This window comes from Aptenodytes patagonicus, chromosome 10 (assembly GCF_965638725.1).
Source record: "Aptenodytes patagonicus chromosome 10, bAptPat1.pri.cur, whole genome shotgun sequence".
NCBI lineage: Eukaryota > Metazoa > Chordata > Aves > Sphenisciformes > Spheniscidae > Aptenodytes > Aptenodytes patagonicus.
In genome coordinates, this window is record NC_134958.1 from 18581783 (window position 1) to 18603592 (window position 21810).

Genomic DNA, 21810 nt, shown 5'->3' on the forward strand with positions numbered 1-21810 from the left:
ATGGTGTGGTGATAAAAACAAATAAGAACCACAAGCTACCATAATTAGAGTTTCACTTATTAGAGATTTTTTCATCTAGGTCTTAAGATTTTACTGTACAGCACTGAATCAGTTATAAAATTACCCATGAAATATACTGTACAATACCGGGAAGGTACAAGTTTCCTGAAAATCTATTCTTTTTTTTTTCCTCTCTCTAAACATAATGTATTTTCCATAGCCATATCCAAGAAATATATGGCTTGCAGATAAATCATCGCCAAGAAATCACACCTATACGGCAAACTATTTTGTACAGTTATATTTTGCCCCACTTTAAAAGTGAATATACTGACATGGCATCATTTCAAGCAGCACAAAATAGACTTTTTTCCCATAGATATCAGTCATGAGAAGTGTTTTAAAACATCTGGGACTTAATCTGAAGCTCTCTGACAGCAAAAGATTTTGTTTTCCAGGTGTGTGCAGAGTAACGGTAAGAGTAGTAAGCTAAACACGCTTGTTGGCCATTCACTGTTTTAGCATTTCAGCTTAAAATGTATTTTACTGCCACAACTACTCCCTCTGAAGTCATTTTCTGCCAAAGAGACTCAGAACTCCACAACTCAAAGGCTATTTTCTGGCATTATTTTACTAGGAAAGAAGGTCCATTTCAGTGGTTTGGGGGAGGTGGATTGGTTTTGTATTTTTAAAGCTCCAGACCTCTTTTTCTCCAGTTCCCAAGGACCATGGCAGCATGACTCTCAAGGAATTTGTTACAGACAGAATCATTTTCTCCTCCGCTGATAAATCTCAGATTTGTAGAAGAAAAATGTTTCACAGAAAACATATGTATACATATGTTATTGTAACTTCTGTAAGATAATAATTGGGGTAAAACCAGTCACAGGATTATTTCTACCCACAATGACATACAGCATGCAGACTAAAATTATGTGCTCTTCTAAACTTTTCCTCACAAAAATAAAGCATCTTTTTATGGAGGTAAACTTCATTATGAAATCCAAGGAAGGATATTTCATATTTTTCTTTGATAGCTCTAAATATACATTTAATGACAACCAATCGGCTTCAGAGCTATCTTCTCTCATGAGTACATATCCCTCTATTTATACTGGATAGGAAAATATTTTATATTAAATATGAGGCATGTGGAATGAAAGCTAACAACGGACTAGCTCTTGAAGGAACCATTTTTCCCGTTTTCATGTAAAGCATATTTTAGGAGACAAAATTGGAGGAAGGAAAATGATAATGGCTCTGTTTGTCAAATTCAGTATCAAAGAAAGTCAAGAGATTATCAGCTAGATGCAACCATCTCATCAACTCCAGATACTTACAACTGAGCTGCTCAGGCATGAATATTCATCTCCTGTGGTAGCAAAAGGCAATGATTTATATTTCCATGTTAATTGAGGTCTACACTTCACTAGTGCAACATTTTGTGCTCATAAGAGCTTATCTCAAGCACCTGATCTGCATTAGCACTGAGGGAGAGCAGACAAACTAGCAGTACCTCAACTGGATGCGCATTCATCAGGTTTTCCAGTATGACTGCATATTGCTCATCTGCTGAAATGAGCATGTCATCTTTTTGCGGTCAGAGTGCTACCAGGCCTGCAGATAACCAATACATCATATCGGTAAGGTACATGTGCCAGTAAATCAGCACCTTCAGGCTTGCTTTAAAGAAGATCTCCCATGTGTAATAAGTAATGAATAGTTTGTAGCATGCGTTTATAATCACAAACAAAGCCAGTTCAAACAGGCTTGGACCCCATTGCAAAACTGTTAATTCTCCCAGTCACAAGTCCTGAGATTCAATTTCCAACCTACTAGCCTCTGTTTGACCCATCCTCCTTTGCCAGTTACAGGGATTCTCCCTTTGAAGGGTAAAGGAACTGAGAAAAGTACTTGGGATGGATTAAGCGATAGAAAACGGGTATCTCCTGTTACAAAGATGATGTAGCCCAGAGAGAGACAACATAATAATGAATATTGTTACAAACAACGCAGCTCTAGGCTTTATGGTGCTACTCTTTCGTCTGCACATGCTTTTATCTATCAATGTCAGAAGAAATTTTGAACAATGCAGAATGATAAAAAAGTAAACTCTGTTGCCCAGGAGACATTACAGACTCTCTACACAGGGCTTCTTCAAGAGAACCTTCTTTATTGAAGGAGGAGAAAAAACTGTGTAACTTTCATAGAACGTGTTTTTTCACAGCCTTTAGTTTCCTCCTATTCTTGCCAAGAATAGGCATCCTTTTATTAATCCTGATTAAATTCTGCTTTGAGCATTTACAGTCTGCCTATACACTAACAAATATCTACCTTTGTATTTCCTGCCCAAAACTGTTATAGAGTCCTTATCTATTAAGCATCCTCAGTTTGGAATGTTAGAGCAGAGAGATACAAGTATGATCATAGAGAGAGAAGAATATGAGACAAAAAGAAAATCAGTAAAGCACTTCTGGGTGCCTCCCAGAAGAGGAGGATTATTTATATGAGTGCAAACAACTTTTCCTAGCTTATTTGAAACTCTGCCTCCAAGTATTTAGCAATGAACAGAACAGAGGAACTCTACCATAACACAAACATGCAAGAAAACTTCAATTATAAACAGATAGATGTGAGTTCTGTATATCTGAGGTCCTAAAATATTGCTTTCGTATAAAGCCTGAAGGAACAAACAGTCTATTGCTAAGAAACACTTAGCTTCTACAGGACCTGTCATTCCAAGTGTTCCTCATCCACTAAAAGTCATCCCCAACTACATGGCTCAAAAATTCATTCCTTCATGCAGGTCTTTCAACACAGAACAAACATTGTATAAAGCCCAATATTAGAATATCCGATTTTGCCCCTGCCCCCCGGGATATCAAAACTATACATGATAAGAAGCTGTGAGAATAACTTATAGGACCTCAAATCCTTGTGGCAAACTGTCACTCAGACCTGGAGCTTCCCCTAAATTACTTGGCATTGACATGCGTTCCCATGGTTTTGCTTCAAGTCTTGCTTTTATGATTATTGAAAAACAAAACATGAAACATTTACTGAGAAAAATTGAAATTGATATAAAGCATCTCAGCTTTTGTGATTTTTGTTTTAAATTCCAAATTTTCAAGTTAACCTCACAATCTCGAATTTAATCCTCAGCTTGTAAATGCTCGAGCATCCCAGTACTCACGGTTAATGAAAACGTTACTACTTTTCAGTGGCAATTTCTTAACAGCAAACAGCCTCAACTTATCAAACTGCAGACACTGTTATCAACCTGACTTTATTTAATGTTATCCTCGTGGCCTTCTCTGGGAGACTATTACATTATATGTTACTTCTGTTAATTTGTGCTGAAGGGAAGTTTCTCTCCAGCTCTTACTTAGTTGTACTTGTAGAACTGATGAACACATGATCCTCCCTGAATCTTTCCCACATGTGAACTTTATGTACAGGTTGTGTATTCTGTCATTATTTCTCTTGGAATTATGTAAGTCTGCCTTCCCTTTATACTCTATCTTTCCTTTAATTCACCTGTACTCTTCCTGAGACAAAGATGGAAAGAGTTATTTAGAGAGACATGGGAGGTGATTTCATTGCTTCACGCTTAATTATAGTTTGCTAAATCAATGCTTTCTTTACACTAAAATAATCTTTTCCCATTACCACAATGTTACTTAATACACCTGTATGTCCTCCTTTTCTCTGGAATTGACAATGTAACAGCTTTAAGACTTAAAATAGAAGCTACTGGGATATTGAATATTCTCAGGTGAGAGATGGGCAGGTTTCTGGTAAGGGATGGTAGATCTGAAACTAAGTGTTCCTGACATATCCATCTGCAACACTTTGGTCTGGGTTCTGTTCTCAGATAGGTATGTTATTCTGATTAGAGCGAGTGTGCTGTCATATCTGTATCTAAGTGTAGAGTTTGATAGCCTGTGTTTACTTCTACTGTTTGCTGCTTAGTACAGACTGAATCTAACTAATAAACTCAAGTTTATCACCATCAAGGATCTGTCCTCGACACTGATCTCAGTGTTAACAGGGAAAACTATTTAACACAGAACAAAAGCTCCTTTGCAGTACCTTGGAAACTTTGAAGGCAATATAAGTGTTTGCACAGAAATTTGGCGAGTATATACCTAGACAGATATATCTGGGATCACTCCCTCCACATCCTTGCTTAGCAATTTCCAATAGGGTATAAGTACCCGATAGTGCCACTTACCAGTAATAGAGAAATGACTCATTCCAACCAAGAGACAGAGCAATCCAAGTCAGGGACTGTTTCTCGCACTTTGTTTCTTGTTGTAATAGATCTCAAAAGAGAAGGAAAAAGCTAATCAAGTAAAGATATTACCTGCTATATGATCTTACTTGGCATTCTTGTATTCACTATTTGCATAGCTCAAGACAGACAAAACCCTTTACAATGTCAGGCTCCCAGATTAAAGTTCTGTCATTACTGTGCTTTGAGTGTCTATGTAGACGCTGCCTATTATGGGACACAGTCATAGCCCTTCTTTGCTGGAAGAGTGCTGTTGAAGAAAATTATACTTACTGCACTATTTAGAAAGTAATTACAGTAGAAGAGAGTAAAGTGACTTAACAACAAAAAACAATGCCGTAAGAAAGGCCTCTACTCCAATGCCCCTGTTCTTAAGACTAGAAGTAGTCTGTGGAACGACTGAATTGCCAGTCACTCAACGCATTTAATGTTTCGACAATACAATAACTTAGCCCGGTCTGCTGTATAACACAGAGCAAAGGAATTTTTTCAATAATTTTTTCAATCGGGAATATAACAGCAGCAGAGTTTCATTCCTGCTAAGGCGCTGAAACACAAAAGATAGAAAAATAGAGAAGAATTTTTTCCATTCAGATTTCCTAATAAGCAATGATTATTTTACCAGTTTCTATGGTACTATCACCATGGCAGCTAGCCATTTTAATCACAGGCATTAGAACATGTTTCTGATAACATCATAGCAATAGCTTAGAAATGTATTACATCTCCTGGTCATATGCAGCAGTAACAACTTTGTAAATTTCCATATGACAGAGATCACTAATAGCATCAGCAGACATCAGGATTAGAAACGTGGTATTTCAAGCATCTAATTAAAGAACAAGTTCTCAGTGTTCCTTACTCTGATTCTGAAAACAATAGTAGAAATATAACCATTGTGACAAAAACGAGAATCAAAATTCTTTCACAGTTTGCTCAATTTCTACATCGGTTTTGCCCCTTCTTTGATTAACTAGTCAATGCATGTAATTACTCAGCAGATCCTAAGAGAACGTGCAAGTGAAAAAAAATTCACTGTAGAGCACTGAGTATCTGCGAAACACTGACAGAGACAAATGGCTATTTTACCCTTGTATTAAAAAAAACATACGTTGTTCTCTGCACAGGTTAAATGGTATTGAAGCATCGCATACAAGACTGAAATCATGATCAGAGAGCGTAACTCAGTGTTCTGACTGATGAAATTTTCAATACACAACGTGAAACTTACTAATTTTACTAAATGTATCATGAAGTATTTGCAGATATACTCATTCTGAAAAAAAAAGGAAGTATTCAAAAATACTTTCAGCAATAGCAATCCTCCATTTCTTCTATATATTACATAAGAAATTATATTGTCAAACTATCTTAGAGCAAATTTATACTCTTGTCCTGGGATTTTTGATTTTTTTTTTTTTCAAATTAAAGTGTATTTCAAAAGGCTGAGACTCTAAATTATTAAATGAATTTATAAACCCTTTTAATAAAAGCTAATAAGCAAGTTCAACAATTTCTCTATTTCAAACCTAAAGCTTTGCCAAGGGTTCATCCAAGAGATATTAAATAAGATAAATACAGATAATGTCTATAATATTCTGGAGTAAAACACTACAGCAAAGCACTATGACTAAAAATCACTGGTATAATCGTATCCTAAAATAGACAGCATTGACCTCAAATAGAGGAAGAACAAAAGTCTGAAGTAAACGGAGCATGAGACCCAAAATACATCACAATTAACTTTGTCTCTTCAAACTATTTAAAATCAGAAATACTCATCACAGAAGCAGTTATGCTAGGAGAACAATATAAAAACAGAACTGTAAGTCAAGTCTTTCACATCTCCAGCATCTCCATGCTTGTTAGATTTACAGTTTTACTCCCTTGGGTCAGTAGTTGGGGAAGGACAGCTAAACAAAGAGACTAGAAAATATCTGATGGTGAAATAGTTGTACTGTTACATTTACATGCATATACTAATTAATCTGCCTTTAAAATAAAACCGATTAATTACTATCAAGGATTTGAGGACAGTTCTGCCATCTTATCTGGGGACACTCGACTTCCTCAGTTTTGTGTCATGCTTTGTCTTAGGAGACCAACAATAAAGAAATACAGAAAGATGCAGTGTAACACCTATGTAACATTTACATCGCACTTGAGCTGGTAAACTTCTGCTCTTGCATAAGACTACACTGCTGAATTTTCAGACCATCTAAGCAGCCAGGGTAATCTCCCGTTTTTTTCATTAGGGCAACACTGATTAATTTGTTCAGAAGGTCCACATACCATTTAGCTCTATGTTTTGGTCTAAATAGCTATGAATGCATTTGATGGCCGTGCAGTGCGTATCAGCTATAAATGAACTAGTAGACTACAAAATCTTCAACAACAACCAAAAAAAGCCTTTTCTACTTCTTTCAGTCCTCAATTTAATAACAATTGCACTTGGTATTTTAGGGGTTTGCCATTTCCTTAATTAAAAGTTTATGTTTAATTTTTGCTTAATATGAGTCCCAAGATATTTTATGAAATTAAAGTCAAAAGGAGATTCAGATTTCACTATGTTTTGGGGAATGCAGAATATATAAAACAGAAGGAGACTTCATTAAACACTGTAAGATCTGAGATCTAGACTATCTGGTGACAAATATTCTGCTAGTTCCCTTAGTCCTCTCCCCCTTTCAACTCCAACTTTCTCTCCAGCAATACGTAACTACGTGGGAACGCCTTGCCAGTGTTGTTCTCCTCCTATTAAGGCTATAGAAGTTACTGCGTCTAAAGGCAATAATGAGCTAAATAACAATATGTGACAATAAGATGATATACACATTTTTAAAGTTCTTATCTGTCTATGCAGTAAATAAAAAATGTAATAAAATAGCATTTTTTCCCCAAATAAGACAGATACGATACCAATGAAGTCATACAAGACTCTAAATCACATGAAAACATTACAGTGATTAGATTTAAAACATATGGTTTTAAATTAAAATTAGATGTTCTACATACATTAGTACTTTGGCTAATTAAAACATAGATTCCCTAATTTTTTAATAAGTAACAGGAAGGGCAACTATGGCAATGATGAGCACAATGGTTGCACTGGTAAGATCTGAGTCAATGTTCATATGCCTGCATGTATACAGCTCTACAAAATTCCTGACCTGGAGTTCCATTCACTGAAAGTCTCTTCAGTCCCTGGCCTTTTTGCTGAATCTGCCAACATGACTATAAGGGAGATGTGCCAGGGGCAATGAAAGATGCAGGGGTAGGCTTACTATGAAAGGACTAAGGACCTTCCCACCTGCTCGTTCCACGCTTACCTGGAGTCTCTAACATCCAGCCATTATCATCCTTATTTGAATTTGTACTGGTAAACAAAGACCAAAATCTTCTAGATCCCATTTGCAAAAAACTACCTTTTTCAAAAATAGATACATTATGATTAAGCAAACGATCAGTTATTTTTGCACTATACATATAGCAAATTATTAGTCTATTACACCTGATCCCTACCCAGCTTCACACTCTTAACAGTTATTACATTATACATGAATTAAGCTGTCCTGAAGAAGACTGAGCTTCTTGTAAACTACAAACATGAAAACATAATATCACAAAAGAGCAAGATTCACAAAAACATAATTTCTGTTTCATGTCATACCATCATTTCTGCTGTGTGGGCATACATAGCCCACACTGGTTCTATACTCCACACCAGAATCTATGTTACAGCTTTATCAAAAGCATACAGGCTTGTAATAGAAAGTATATTCAGCTATATTCCAGATTCAAATGGGGAAACTCTAGCTTACCCCTGTGTGAGTGGCACATGCACACCTGGGCAAAATCTGGCGTTCATCCATAGAAGGGAGACTATTTAGTCCATTCACACCAACAGCAGAAAATGGAGCCAGATCCAGACTCAACAGCTATCACGCTCATATTTTAATAACAGATTATAAATAAGAAAACAACACTTTTCCTACTGACAGCACTTTCAATTCCAGAAGCTTAATACACTTTGCTTTAAATCTGTGCCATAGCAACCTTTTTTAAAGTCAATGTCATCTGTAAGGACTGAGTTAAAATAAAATGTGGGCCAAATTTATCAGACATTAGTTTCCTTTGGATATAGAGCTCAGAACACTGACTGTGTGTCATCCTAGATGTGATTTGAGTTGTATATGTTGCGTCCAGCAACGTATTTTAAACCAGTCCATTGCAAAATACTTGCCCTGATCATCAGTTTCAAGTATTTGTCTGAGATGCTGAAGGTCAAATGAAAAGTATGAAAGGTTTCTTTCTGTTTACATTAAATTTATATCTGTATGCTAGAAATTGTAGCACTGTTCAGGCCTAGGGAGAGAAGCCTCAAGAGTTTGCTAAAATACAACAACAGTATTATAGCTGGTCAATTTAAAGGTGCATCTAAGGGACAACAAAAGAGACCATTCCCTCTTGCAGTGTGGAGCTATGTATGCCCACGTAGCCACGAGTATCACTGTGTGTGCGTGATACTGAGCAGTGATGAGGAACTTCTTGTGACAGAACTACAGCAAAAGTAGTCAACAATTCATCATTCTTTTATTTTCAGCACTGGCTCACGAGGGGCTCTGCATCTTTATGTCAGATAGATACTTAACGAGCCTCCAGAAAGAGCTTAGAGCAGACATATTCCTACAACCTCCAGGGTAAGCGTAGGGGTAGTGAGCTTTTTAAATTTAGATTATGTAAGGTCGTGTGCCTCACTGCATTATGTTTTATATGTACATTATATCTCACCGCACTATATTGCACCCTGTGAACTCCAAATGATCATTATTCACACAGATCATGACAGATTCCCTTTTGTAGCTCTTTCAGAGAGAGAACAAATATCATACGTACGTCTAATATTTATTGGAACGAGGTCAATCCCCCAAATGTCCTGACAGGGTCCAGGAACCCTAGAAGGAACCACCTGCCCAAATCGGCCTCTTGGCCGAGCAGCACGGGACCACCCGGCCAGGGAGCTGGCTCCTTTTATCAGATAAAGCCGCGAATGCAGGAGTGAAGCTAGGGCGAGAGTCTGCAATGCAGAAGCCCTTCCCGGAGCTCATCAGTGAGCTGGGGGAGACGGGGCGGGGGCAAAGCCGGCAGACCTGCCCGCAACCCCACTACAAAAACCCGAGGCGCGGCGTGTTTCTAAATGCCCGGCTTTGCCCTTACCGGCCACGGCCGAGGGCTTTGCCCTCCGGCTGTCCGCAGCTCCGCACAGCGGGAACTTCTGCAGCCGGGGCGGAGCGGGCAGCCCGCAGGCAAGGACACGGCTGCGGGCCGGGCCGGGCCCACCTGTGCCACCTGCCGCTGAATGACACCGGCCCATCCGCCGCACTGACCTGCCCCTGCCATGCTCCCAGCCGGGGGAGAGGAGGAGGAGGAGGGAGAAGCAGCTCTTACCTGCTCCCGCTGCTCCTCCCGCAAGCCCTTACTAACCGAGCTCCATCTTCCTCCGGCCGGGGAGGGGGGGAAGGGAGGGGAGTCAACCCAGCCGCTGCCGTCCCCCCCAGCTGCCGCTTTCCGTCACCGCTGTCCCCCCGCCCGCGCTGCCCGGCGGAGCGGCCGCCTCTCGCCCGCCCTGCAGACGGCACCGGGAGACGGAAAGCGAGACCCACCTCCCGCCACCGCCTCCTTCCCATGAAGTCACCGGCCGCAGGGCCCTCCCCTCGGCTGCCCGCAGCGGCCCGGAGAGCCGCGCTCCGCTCCGCCCCGCGCCGCGCCCGCCCCCGCGGCGGCGGGCCCCGCCGCGCCGAGCACGCCGGCGGAGCCGCGGCCCGGAGTCGCCCCGCACGGCCAGACCTTCCTCCCTCCTCCCTCGCCTGCCCCTTCTGCAAGCTCGGCCTCGACGTCCCCAGCCGGAGAAAGTGACGGGAGGAGCAGGCGGCAGCGCGCGGCCCGGGAAGAGGGGCCGCAGCCGCCCCTGCAACGCGGGCGCTCCTCCGCCCCAGGATGGTCCCACGGGAGCGGGGGATGGAAAGAGTCGCTTCCTTTCTGTATCCATCCTAGCTCTGGAAATGACCATGCCTAGTTTTGCCCTCTGCAAATAGGCTACGTTATTCTACGTTACTGCTTTTCACATGATATTTTGATACTTCACGTTACTTGCTCAAGGGATGACAGCAAAGTTTACTTCAGCCTACAGCAACTTCTCAAAAAACCTGGTTCCAGCTACTTCAGTATGCACACAGGTGTATTCTATCGCACTTAGCTAAAACTACCTGCCTCACACCAAAGCAGTCTCTCACTTCCAGTAACACTAGAGTTGAAAAGGAAATGGATTAAAGAATACATCCTTAGAACTGAGCATTCCCTTTTTCCACTTACTATGACAAAAACAGAAACATGCAAACTAGGCAAAATACGTGGGATAGAACAAAAAAAAAATCACAGGTACAGGAGTACCTGTTCAAGAAAAGCCTCCTTATCTAGAAACACTGACAATTCTCACCTGAAATCAGCCTACTACAGATGGACACGCAATCAGTGACAGTATCTTCACAACTGACATTCTACACTGTTCATCAACCCTGGCAGCTGAGTGGCTGTCAGCGTAACATGACCCCATAAGTAGACAGGTTCCTGTCATGGTGAAAATGATCCGGTTTCTCCCTATCTATTCACATAAAGCATTGCCACTGTGTTGCCTCTCGTCACCTGTCTTGCGTTGCTCTGGGTCAGGGGCAGAACCAATCACAAACTAAGCAAATTGCTTTGAGCTCAAAAATATTCTGGTAAGATCAAACTCATTTCTTGACTACCACCAAACCAAAACGTTGCCTTAGGTGTTCTCACCCTCCAAGGATGGAAGCAGGTATGCTCTTGTCTTTATAGGCAGGTAAAGACAGAAGCAGAACATCTCTGCAAGTGTGCTGGCAATAATTCTTCTGCTCACTTAATGCTGACAAAATGTCACAGAGGAACATCACCAGTATGAACACTTTCAGGTATTTGCTTGGAAAAAGATGGAATTTGGCCTTCAGCTGCCAGCTAGGTATGCAAGGGAGTGCTGTATTGATCTACCAAGCCTTTGAAATTACTTAAACACTATCACAATCTCATGTGACGTGACCAAGTATGGTTTTGTGCACTTCAGAAATGTCTTCAAAAACCCTGTCTTTGGGGATGGTTTGAAAGATGGTGTTTGTTTAATTATTCTGAGCCCCAGTTAAATGAAGGTATAAGAAGGGTATAAGAGCTGTTGCCCATAATCCAATCAAGAACAGAACCCCAAATAAGTCTGTTGCGTCAGCTTGATTCCTTAAGAACTTTGCTGTTACCAGAAGGCAGATGGTGAAAGCTTTTGTTGCAATTGACAACTCTAATGAAAAAATCCATACTGGAAATATCATAACCCTAGTAAGCATTCTAGGCATGTCCTGTGAACTGAATGTGTGGAGATACCCGTGCAGAGGGTTGAAAGGTGCAAAGCAGTCTCATGGATCTAAGGTAAATTTACTGAAACTAGATTTCTCGCTCTCACCTTGCACATGCATTAAAAACTATGCTGAAAGCTTCTGCAAGTTAAATAAGAATTTATAACAAAACCCCTCTCAGGGTAAAGAGGCAGATTGGCTGGCAGATTGGTTCAAGCAGTTGCTTGAAGCAACAAGCAGCTTTTTGGGGTTAATAAATAAAAGGAGGAAAGCAAGAAGGAACGCTGGCTCCTCCCTTCCCTTTTCTGTTCTATGCAGGGAGGAAAGACAAAACTGTAGGCCAAGGGTCCATCTCCCATGAAATATTTATACATATCAAAGAGAGTTTGTAAACTTATTAAATTCAAAGACAACAAAGAAACATTTTGCATTCCAATTGGACAGGGTAACCCGTGCTCTTCAAGCAAAGGAATGGTATTCCTAATAATATAGATTTTGATTGAAATTCTGTCAAAAGAAAGCATGCTGCAATAGTAATGGAATAAGCATTCTACAGCATGGTTGGAATTCCAGCAGTTGAAGCTGTTACAGTTGGGGGGCAGGGGAGAAAATCCAGATACAGCTCTACGAAACGTGTGCTACTAAAATATATGTAAAGCTGATTTGAGTCCACATGACCTTAGAAAGAGAACTGAACTTTCCAGGTATATACTAAAATTGAACACTTGGCTAAACAGAGACAGATAAGAGCAAGAGCACTGTGATTTGTTTAGCTGAATCTAAGCAGAAAGCAAATCCTGTGGGTACTGAACTTTGTAATCCAAAAATAAATGGTGAGGTATGATTGGCATCATTACAACTTTTCAAGGTGGTAACAAAATACTACTAAAATGTCAACCTTGCACGGATACAAACATCCAGAGCAACGAAAAATCATTTCTCTTGCAGTTTTCACTCCCTCATGGTAAGCTTATAGTAATTGTGGATATGAGCCTGTCACAAACATGTTCACAGGGTTTGAGGCATACCTAAGTCACCATTAAGAGTTTGACTGCAGCATTTGCAGACATACCCAAGCTAGCTTTAATCTAGCTAACATGGGTAGCCACAGCAGAACAGCAATATCCATGCACTGTTACTTAAATGCTGTGCTATACTTCTGAGGACCCTGGACTTCGAAGAGCTAGTGTACAGAATTACAGCTTCTTCTCAAGAGATGTATGGAGTTTACACGGATATGCCATTTTGGTAGAATATCCTCTAAAGCACAGAAACCACACATCCAGTTTCCATTAATGTTAGGGCAGTAAAACTCCATTTTCTTTCATGGAAACAGTATTTGGGTTGCATGTTTAGTTTACTTTTCCGTTTCATTGTTGCTGGCATTATGGGATAATAAAAAGAGTTTACAGTTCAATAATGGCATGTATTTACTATTGATCAAAATTACTGCTAAAGAGATTTTTGTTAATCGTTAAAGTGATGTGACAAATTATATTTCTAATAGGCACACACACTAAAATAACGGCAGTGCAGTAACTGAAGGAGAAATAGTTTAAAAGGAGCAGCCTCTATGTAAGTGCAAATTTTTACTACACAAATGTGCTGACATTAATCATTGCAAACCATTTGAGAACATTTTATATATTCCAATTCATAAACTTGGATTTATTATGAAGTCTGTTGCAGTCATAAAATAAATAGTTGACAATTTATGAACCCTGTATTTTTTACTTTTTGTTTGCCTTTTTTCTTTTTATAATATATATTTTTTCTTTTTATAATATATATACTTTTATATATATAATCTGAAGTTAAACATTACATATACATGGTAATGGTGCTGGTTTTACCTCCACCCCCCAAAAAAACAACAAAAAGTTTGGGGACAAAAAAAATTAATAATTACTCAGGAATTGTGCATATGCTTAAAGAGAAGAAAGAGGCTGGGGGATATTTAAATTAGAAATAGGGCTAAAATCACCAATGTTCAGGTATAAAGAAAGTTCATTTTACTAGTTTAGTTCCAGATTATCTTGCCTTGCTTTATTCCCTTGTTCAAGGCATAGTTGTTTTAGCTTGGCTACATATCTTTGGCTCTCAAAATGCGAAGTTTCATAGAGAGCGAGAGATGTTTGTTTCCCCTTGTAGGATGCCACTGAACAAGCCTCCAGGTTGCTTTTTCTCAGCAAGGCTTCTTTATAGCGCAGCATTTTGCTTTCCCACAGTACTGCAACAGTAACAGCAACCATATGTACGTAGACTGTATCCCACAGAGCCCTGTAATTCCCTTTTTATAAATACAGCATTTACACAGAGGTTAAATAATTTGAACAAGAGGAGATTCATTACCAGTCTGTGTAAAGAAGACATGGAATATAAGTGCAGGCCTGCTTATGATTCTTAAGAAGTTTTTGGACAAAATCTTGAAAACAGAAGCATTTAAATGTAAACATTTAGATATCATTCTCTACCATAAGCATTTCATGACCTCTAAGACATTCTGCTCTTCGTACCGACAGGCAAAAAGGTCTCTGTCACAGTCAGTGTGATCTGTCTAGAGTTTTAAAAAAAAGTCAGTGAGTAAGTTATCAATAACTACTTCAGTCACTTACTACCTTACAGCCATTATAGATATTAGCTGCATTAATCCATCAAGTCTCCGTGCCCAGATCCCCAGCCTCTTTGGGGGTTTCTCATCAGCCTCACAGCCCCTCTCAAATCCTTCTCTCCTACCATCTCTCATGCTTCTGCCTTCCTATGGCACAAAGCTATTTATAAAGAGAAACCAACACATATTGTAGCCATCTACAATGCATATTATCCTCTCTAATTTCAGTTCTACCACTCCCATCCATTCTGAGCCTGCAACGAGTTACAGAGATTCCAGAAGGGACATTAGGTGAGTTCTGCATGGAAAGCTTATGGAAAGTGAACATACGCTTGCAGTTATATTCCCCAAAAGATAAGAACATTAGGTTTTATACTTCTGGACCTTTTTAAGAGCTCTGGATAAACAACTTTGGCAGATGAAACTCTAATCTCTCTCCTATACAGTAAATAGGCAGAAAATTCTCTTCTATGAGACTCCATAAAAGAGTGTCAGACTACAGTGGGGGTTTTTTGTTTGGTTGGGGTTTTGTTTTGTTTTTGGAGGGGTGGTTGAGGTTTTTTAATGCTTTGATGAAAAGATTCATGGAAGTATGATGTGACATGTATGATTTCGTAGAGATATCTAAAGTTTCCAAACTTCAGTTTGGTCCTCAAAGCTCTGTAAGAGAAAGCCTGTAGGAGACAACTACATTTAAACAGCAAATAAATTCTACAAGACAATCTGCAGTCCAAGTCATCCTTAGGAAGTTCATGAAGGGTGCAAGAACTTGGTGCAGTTAATTAGCAGTTAAAGGAATGATGTACCAAAGTCTAACAAACTCCCAAGCCTATCATTTTCATTTTAATTGTATGAAGAGCTAGTGATACATTACTGAATAAAAGAAGGCTTTAGGTTAAACTTCCTGATGAACCCCTACCACACACTCAATCAATTTCTTCTGATGTTTTCTCTAGTATCTCTTTATGGGTGCTATGTGCAGAATAATGCACAGTTGTGTCTCATGACTGGTCACATAAATCTGGCCCAAATAACATACTTCCAAATTTTGATGGAAAAGAACTATTTTGTAGAGAACGATTAAAACACTGAATTCATACAATTTAGTGGACAAAATGAGCTTAAACGAAAATCTGCTGAATCCTTAACTTTGGGAATGAATAGTTTCCTGTGCAACATTTGCTGTATGTACATCTCCTTGAATTAATTTGATGTTTTCTTCATCCGTCACATTTTTTCCTTCAGCCTATCCACATTTCTACACCTCACTGATTGCAGGAAGTTCCTTAGGGGACCACAGACATCCTGAAGCTAACAAGAAGATAGATAGATATATAGATAGATAGATAGATATGACAAAACAAATTGTGGAATGAGGTATCTAATCAGACTTCATTGGTCTATGTTAGATATATCACCTTTAGAAAACACCTTTATTTCTATTCCATGTCTTTTGTCTTTAAAATAATGAAGCATCCACTTCACACTCCCACTTCAGAAGACATGGAAACTGGGGCAAAGCTGTTAAAGACAAGTTATATACTACAAATTAAACTATATACAACAGAAATGCAAATTGGATTCCTTCTAATAAATGTCATATAGAAAAAAACAAATTATATTATGACTGATCTTGAATATAAATAGTAAGCACAACTTTCAGTGTTCTTATTACTGCTAATATCAGTCTGCAAGATCATTAGGGACTAGGTACGAATGGACAGACAACAAGTTGCATCTTGCATACAAATGTAATGAGACATTTATGCTTATAGATCAATAGAAAGTTTTTCAGAAACTCTATCTTTGTCTAGTAAAGTAAGTGAAGACACAGTCAATTATCCCTAAGAAGAAGAACTCCTCTAGTCATCTTTTGAGATTGCTACATGAGCAATAGGCCTTAACGATACTTTGATGGTAGCTCTGTAGCACCTGGAAGAGTTTCTAATGGAAAACCTCTTTTTATTATTCTATTTGGACAAAGTAATTTAACATACAGTATCCACAGAAAAAGATTTCCTTGAAGGCCTAGGAAAACCTTCTTTAACTCTAGATGTAAATGAATGCTTAAAATAAATAAAACCACACACACACAGAGGCTAGTTGAAAAGGCAAGAAGGACATACTTGAGTTATGAATACCTCAGAAGGTTTAACTTAAACTAGAAATGAGGGGAAATAACTTTTATTTTTAAATTGTTTTTGAGTAATTGTAGCTAATAGTACTTAAAATTAGGGTTACTGTGAGTTGTTGCTTTCCCCCTTATGTTTATACAGATCAAATCATCAGCATTTTCGCTGCTGAATCCTACACTGTTTGAAGCACATACACTGCAGGCCAGGACAGAACAGGGGCAGGGGAAGAAATCAGGCTGGTTACCTCCTCCTATTTCTGACCTGTGAGACAGGGACCCAGAAGACATTAGCTGTTTCCTAATTAATTTGATTTTTAAAGTTGTTCTTATTATTAAATGTCACTGAAATTAGCAGCATTTCTTGCCAGCCAATTGCTTTTATTACTTGTTAACTCTGGAAATAGCTACTCAACAAGAACACATTTTTCTATCAAGTCAGCTGGGAAGTTTATTTGTCCTGTCGTTACATCAGATTATTATTTTACAGTTACAGACAGATTGTTATCAGCCTTTAGAGGCTTTAAAAATAATACAATATGGTTCCTGGCACTCCCAAGCAGACTGAGAAATGCCACCCACACAATTAGCAACATATTTTTTACACAGCAAGCAAGAAGATTTGGTCTACAGATGTTTTGGAGTTAATTCTGCAGTAAAATCTGGCACAGAACAGAATCACTTATGCACTAAGGCATGACACTTCTGTATTGAAACTTACAGCAAATCTGCAATGCCTTTGCTGCTTACGGGGGAGAAATAGGATCACTTCAAATATCCCTCAGGATATCTGACTTAGGACACTTCACTAGTACATGCCTCCAGCTGTACTTCACTAACAAAATGCTCTTAGTATTAACAAGGTTAGGCATTACAGAATATTGCAAAGGTATACCCTGCTGATGAAAAGCCTAGACCTATAAGCACACAGTGTTACCAATACCATTGCACATGCTTCATAGATCTCTATTTTACAGAGCTGTGAAGAGGAGCAAAATATCCCACTTCTAAATAACCCTCCTGGCATGTACAGAGGGTCTGGAAGTTGTTTGTGACAGATGAAGGTGATATGACTTTCCAATTTATTTATTTTTTTCTTAAATCAACTTGAATGGCTAAAGAGTCAGCACTATTATACCTAAGGGACACAGTAAACGTTCCTGATTTATAAATACTCAGGGTTCCTAGAGGGAAAGTTTTGCTTTTCGACAGTGACCATAGTTTTGGCTGACATTTGAGGAGCTGTCTGATTAGCAGAGTAAACATTTTTTAAAAAATACCAAGGCAAACCTTCCTAATCCATGGGATCTCAATGAACAGAGAAAAGTCTTTCAGTACAAAATTTAGAATTTGTGGAAGAAGATAACTGCCTACGTGCAATGATAGTGAACACCTGGAACAGTCAATTCTGGATATGGGCTATCCATATATGGATACGGATATCTAGTAGTGACGGTCATCTCAGCTTTCTTTAAGAGGGAATTACCCTTGCATTATCATTATTACTGTGAGACATGGTACTTGTCCATTTACCAGATGAACCAACAGTAGTGAAAGAATACCTGTCTGCATTCCTGACTTCTGCTGAACTGCAAGCTGCTAATATATTTTTCACATCTATGCAAAGGCGCACCACCACTGTTCCAAAAACCATAGAACCAATTAGCAGACTTGGGACATTTCAATTGGTTTGAAAAGAAATAAACTACTACTTTTAATAACTAAAAGCTTTTACAAAGTCATAAGAATTAAAAGTGGGAGATACATTCTGCTCAGTTTGCAGGAGCCTTTCAAATAGCAAACAAAACATTGTCTTTCAAAGGTGGTGGTGATATCAAATATTTTACTACTGAAAGGTAAATTTTCATCTGAATTATAGTGTTCAGCCTGAGAATGTTATCTAAGAGCAGAAGCTGAAGAGACTCAGAAACATGTAAAGACATGGAAAGACTTCTAGGTGAGGAGACACACTAACGTACGTAGTTGGTAGGAAAACAGTTGTGGGCTTCTATTATTAACCTCACAGTGGAAATCCGAAGGAACATGCCATTAAAATGAACCCCAGTGATTGAAATTACAATACTTCCCCCTCCCTTTCAATGCATTAACTGCCACTGGAACTCAAATTCACAACACATCTGAGACCAAGAGATTAAAACAAAGACTGGACAGCCAGACAGTTCTGGAATTCTCAGAATTGCCTAATGACATTAGGTGCCCAATTCTCATCAAAATGTACACAGAAAGAAAATTATTAAGGAATATTTTCATCTATTGGCTCGTAAGAGAAGTTATTTTACTCATCCATAAAAGAAAACCACTATGAACTGTTAAAAGACTAGTTATGGTTATTCCTGCCAAGCAAAAGTTTCCTACTCCTATCTCGCCAGCACACCAAAGTTAAGTGTCTAATAAAAGGTGCTGCCTTCTCTACGATACAACTTTGAACAAAGACTTAAGTTTTCATCGCTAAGAATTCTTTAAAGGTCTCCATCAGCCTTTATTCATAAAAGAATGAAATTTTGATCAATCTTTAGTTGTTTTAGTTAAGATTAACATACTCAGTTCACATATTTAATTGTAGCAAATGGAACATGAATCTGAACAGTTTATTACTACCATCTTAGTTTTTTAAATTCTTAATCAACTAAACGCAATCATGCTAAAATTCCTACATCATTATTTGAATTGGCAACAAAGCAATTCCTGAACATGGCTGTAAGACTAACTTAATGGTCCAAAGACTGCTTCAGGCTTGAAGCAGAAATTATACATCGGTCACACTGAATTAGCAGTTGTCATAGGGATGTTGGAGACCATTATTCCCTGTGTGCACATGTAACTCCTACTAACATTAATGGGGTTACCAAACACATTGAGAGGAAAGCTGGCCCCATTATGTGAACATTGTTGAAAAAGATTAACTGATTTCTCATGCTAGACGGATGGAATGGAAGTTTTCAACACTGATTCACTGAAGAATATAAGAGCACACACTGCTATTAAATGAATGCATGGCACAGAAAAGGACTGAAAGCCTGCCTTTGGAAACAAGGGGCTACAAAGATCAATACCATACCCTAGGAATCCTCTCCCTCAGAGTTTGGACAAACTACAGGTCTGGGAATGAGGCTATGTGGACTTCATCCAGGTTTCTGCCATGGATGCATGCATGATTAACCACACGCACAACTTAATCTCTTCAGGGAACATTAGTGCCATCTAATACAGGAGCCACCTAATACAGGTGTCCAAATTCAAAGCCTGCACTCCTCATATAGTCAACAGAGCCTTCAGCGGGCTCACAAACCTAACTCTACCACTCTCCATTGAATATTAAAGAAGCCCAGACTGTTGCTGCAGATGCTTAAATATAAATGGTTACATTTCCACTAGCAGTAAAATACAAACTATTTTTTCAAGGCTACAGGAGGAAAAAACACTGAGGAAGTATCAAATCAAAAACCATAGAATACCTCTCATTTGAGTAATGGCACAACAGCACAGTACATACAGATGTCAAGGCTACCCAGGGTCACCCTTCCTGATGAATAAAACTGAAAATGAAAGAACAGCTCCCTGAAAAATTATTACATGCAGGGATATCTCACCACCAGATTTTGTAGCAAAGAGTTAAAGCAAGGTCGTAAGATGGAGAAGTCTGAAGGACTGAATGCCAGAAGACATACATATGCACTCTCCCTTCCTGGAGCATCTGCCACACATCTCATCAACATCCATGGGCACGTGTAAGAGGCAGAATGTGACCATTTAGAAACATTGTAGTCACATGGTGGGGCAGAAGAACCCAGGAAGTACAGTACACCGTGTGTGATACAAGTAGGTCAGTGGAGCATGGAAGAGGATGGTATGTCTGAAAGAGCCTTCTAAGGAACAGCGGAGGAACAGCACAGAAAACCAGTCCTACGCAAGTTTGTGACAACTCTAGTGACTGAGAATTTCTAACTTGCATGCATTCAACAGCAATGAAATATCGCAGTCCCACATCACGTGAACAGTAGTGACTTTTACAGTAACTATAAAAATGAGAGGAGAGAAAAAAAAACATATTTTAAATACAATTTTCCCCATTAAATAATTTTGGCTTAGGGAGAAAAAGGGGAAAAAAAACCCCAAAACCAAAAAAAACCCCACCCTGGTCAAGCTCCTTTGTGAGCTTCTAACTTTTTTGACACCTTGTCTTCCCTTCCCTCTAGCTAAGACTAGAGAGGTGATACCTCCTCTGATTTTCCTTTGACAATTGCTTGGTTACCCTTCTGGATTGCTATTATCTACTAATAGTGTAGAAATTTTGCGAAAGAATAATAAGAGATGCAATACTGACTAGATGAGATTTAATTTTCACTGTTAGTCGTAACAGCTCTTTTTCCCATCCAAATGGGCAATCCTATTTGGATCATCAAATGCTTGAACTGCCTCTGTTAATCTTGAGGAACACACCATTAGTGAATATCATGAATGAGCAGACATTGAAAAGAGAGGCAAAAAGAGTGGACCATCATTGTGTTATGCTACTTCTAAGGCAGTCATTAATTTCACCATGCCTGATGCATTTTGCATATGTATTAATTTAATAGGACTATAATCCACATTTTGATACAGCATTTAGATATCTGGAAAGGGCCAATAATAGTACTTCTTTTTCCTGGATTCATGATATTGCTTGAAAATAAAGATTGGAGTTTGTTTCAAAATGTGCATAAGAGAAGGGAAGTGCTCTAATAACAAAATTGGTTTCTTTGGTTAAGAGCTTTTTCATATAAATGCATACACTAAGAAGTAAGAGCACATAAATAGCTGATAAGAGGCAAAAAATAAAGGTCTACATAATGATACAGGATTTCTGACTCACATGAAGAACTTCTATCCATATGAACTTGGAGACAGAAAATCCCTGAGTTTAAATACGCAATGTTTTTCAGGGGGTTTCTATTTTCCTGTTGCTTCCTGAAAGAAGCTCTAAGCCACTAGCACCAGGGGAAAATTTTCCATATCCACAGAGGGATAAACAAGTTTTTTACCGAGCATACTGATCAGAAATTCATCTCCTACTGCAACAGCTGACTTGCTCTTCTTCCCATCAGTTAGAGAAGCAACGACGGTAACCTAAGAAGTGCAAAATTAGGTGTACATAGAGCTAGTTTTGCAACTGATAGCTCAAGGGCCAGCAACATTGCAGAGCACTACACATTTCAAGACCAGCTGATAAAGGTAGTATGTTTCTTCCTTTACATCCCTCCCTCCTCCGAAAGGCAATTAAAGGTAACAACTCAAAACTGCAAAAAAGAATATTTCTCTAATTCAGGTAAGAGATGCTGTAAAACCACTGTTC

At 38.9% G+C, this 21810-nt stretch overlaps 1 protein-coding gene across 10 annotated transcripts in view; it reads right to left on the reverse strand.

The window, feature by feature from the left end:
- OTUD7A (OTU deubiquitinase 7A) overlaps positions 1–21810 on the reverse strand; it is a 181465-nt gene that overhangs the window by 147989 nt on the left and 11666 nt on the right. For 5 of the 10 annotated variants that reach the window (XM_076348357.1, XM_076348355.1, XM_076348351.1 and 2 more), the window contains exon 1: positions 9743–9871. The exons of 1 other annotated variant lie outside the window; for it this stretch is intronic. The gene's annotated coding sequence lies outside the window, so the exon portion shown is untranslated. Of the gene's footprint in view, positions 1–4234; positions 4326–9742; positions 9873–9957; positions 9981–21810 lie in introns of those variants that run through there. 4 more of the 10 variants (XM_076348350.1, XM_076348354.1, XM_076348359.1 and 1 more) reach the window with 4 other exon arrangements.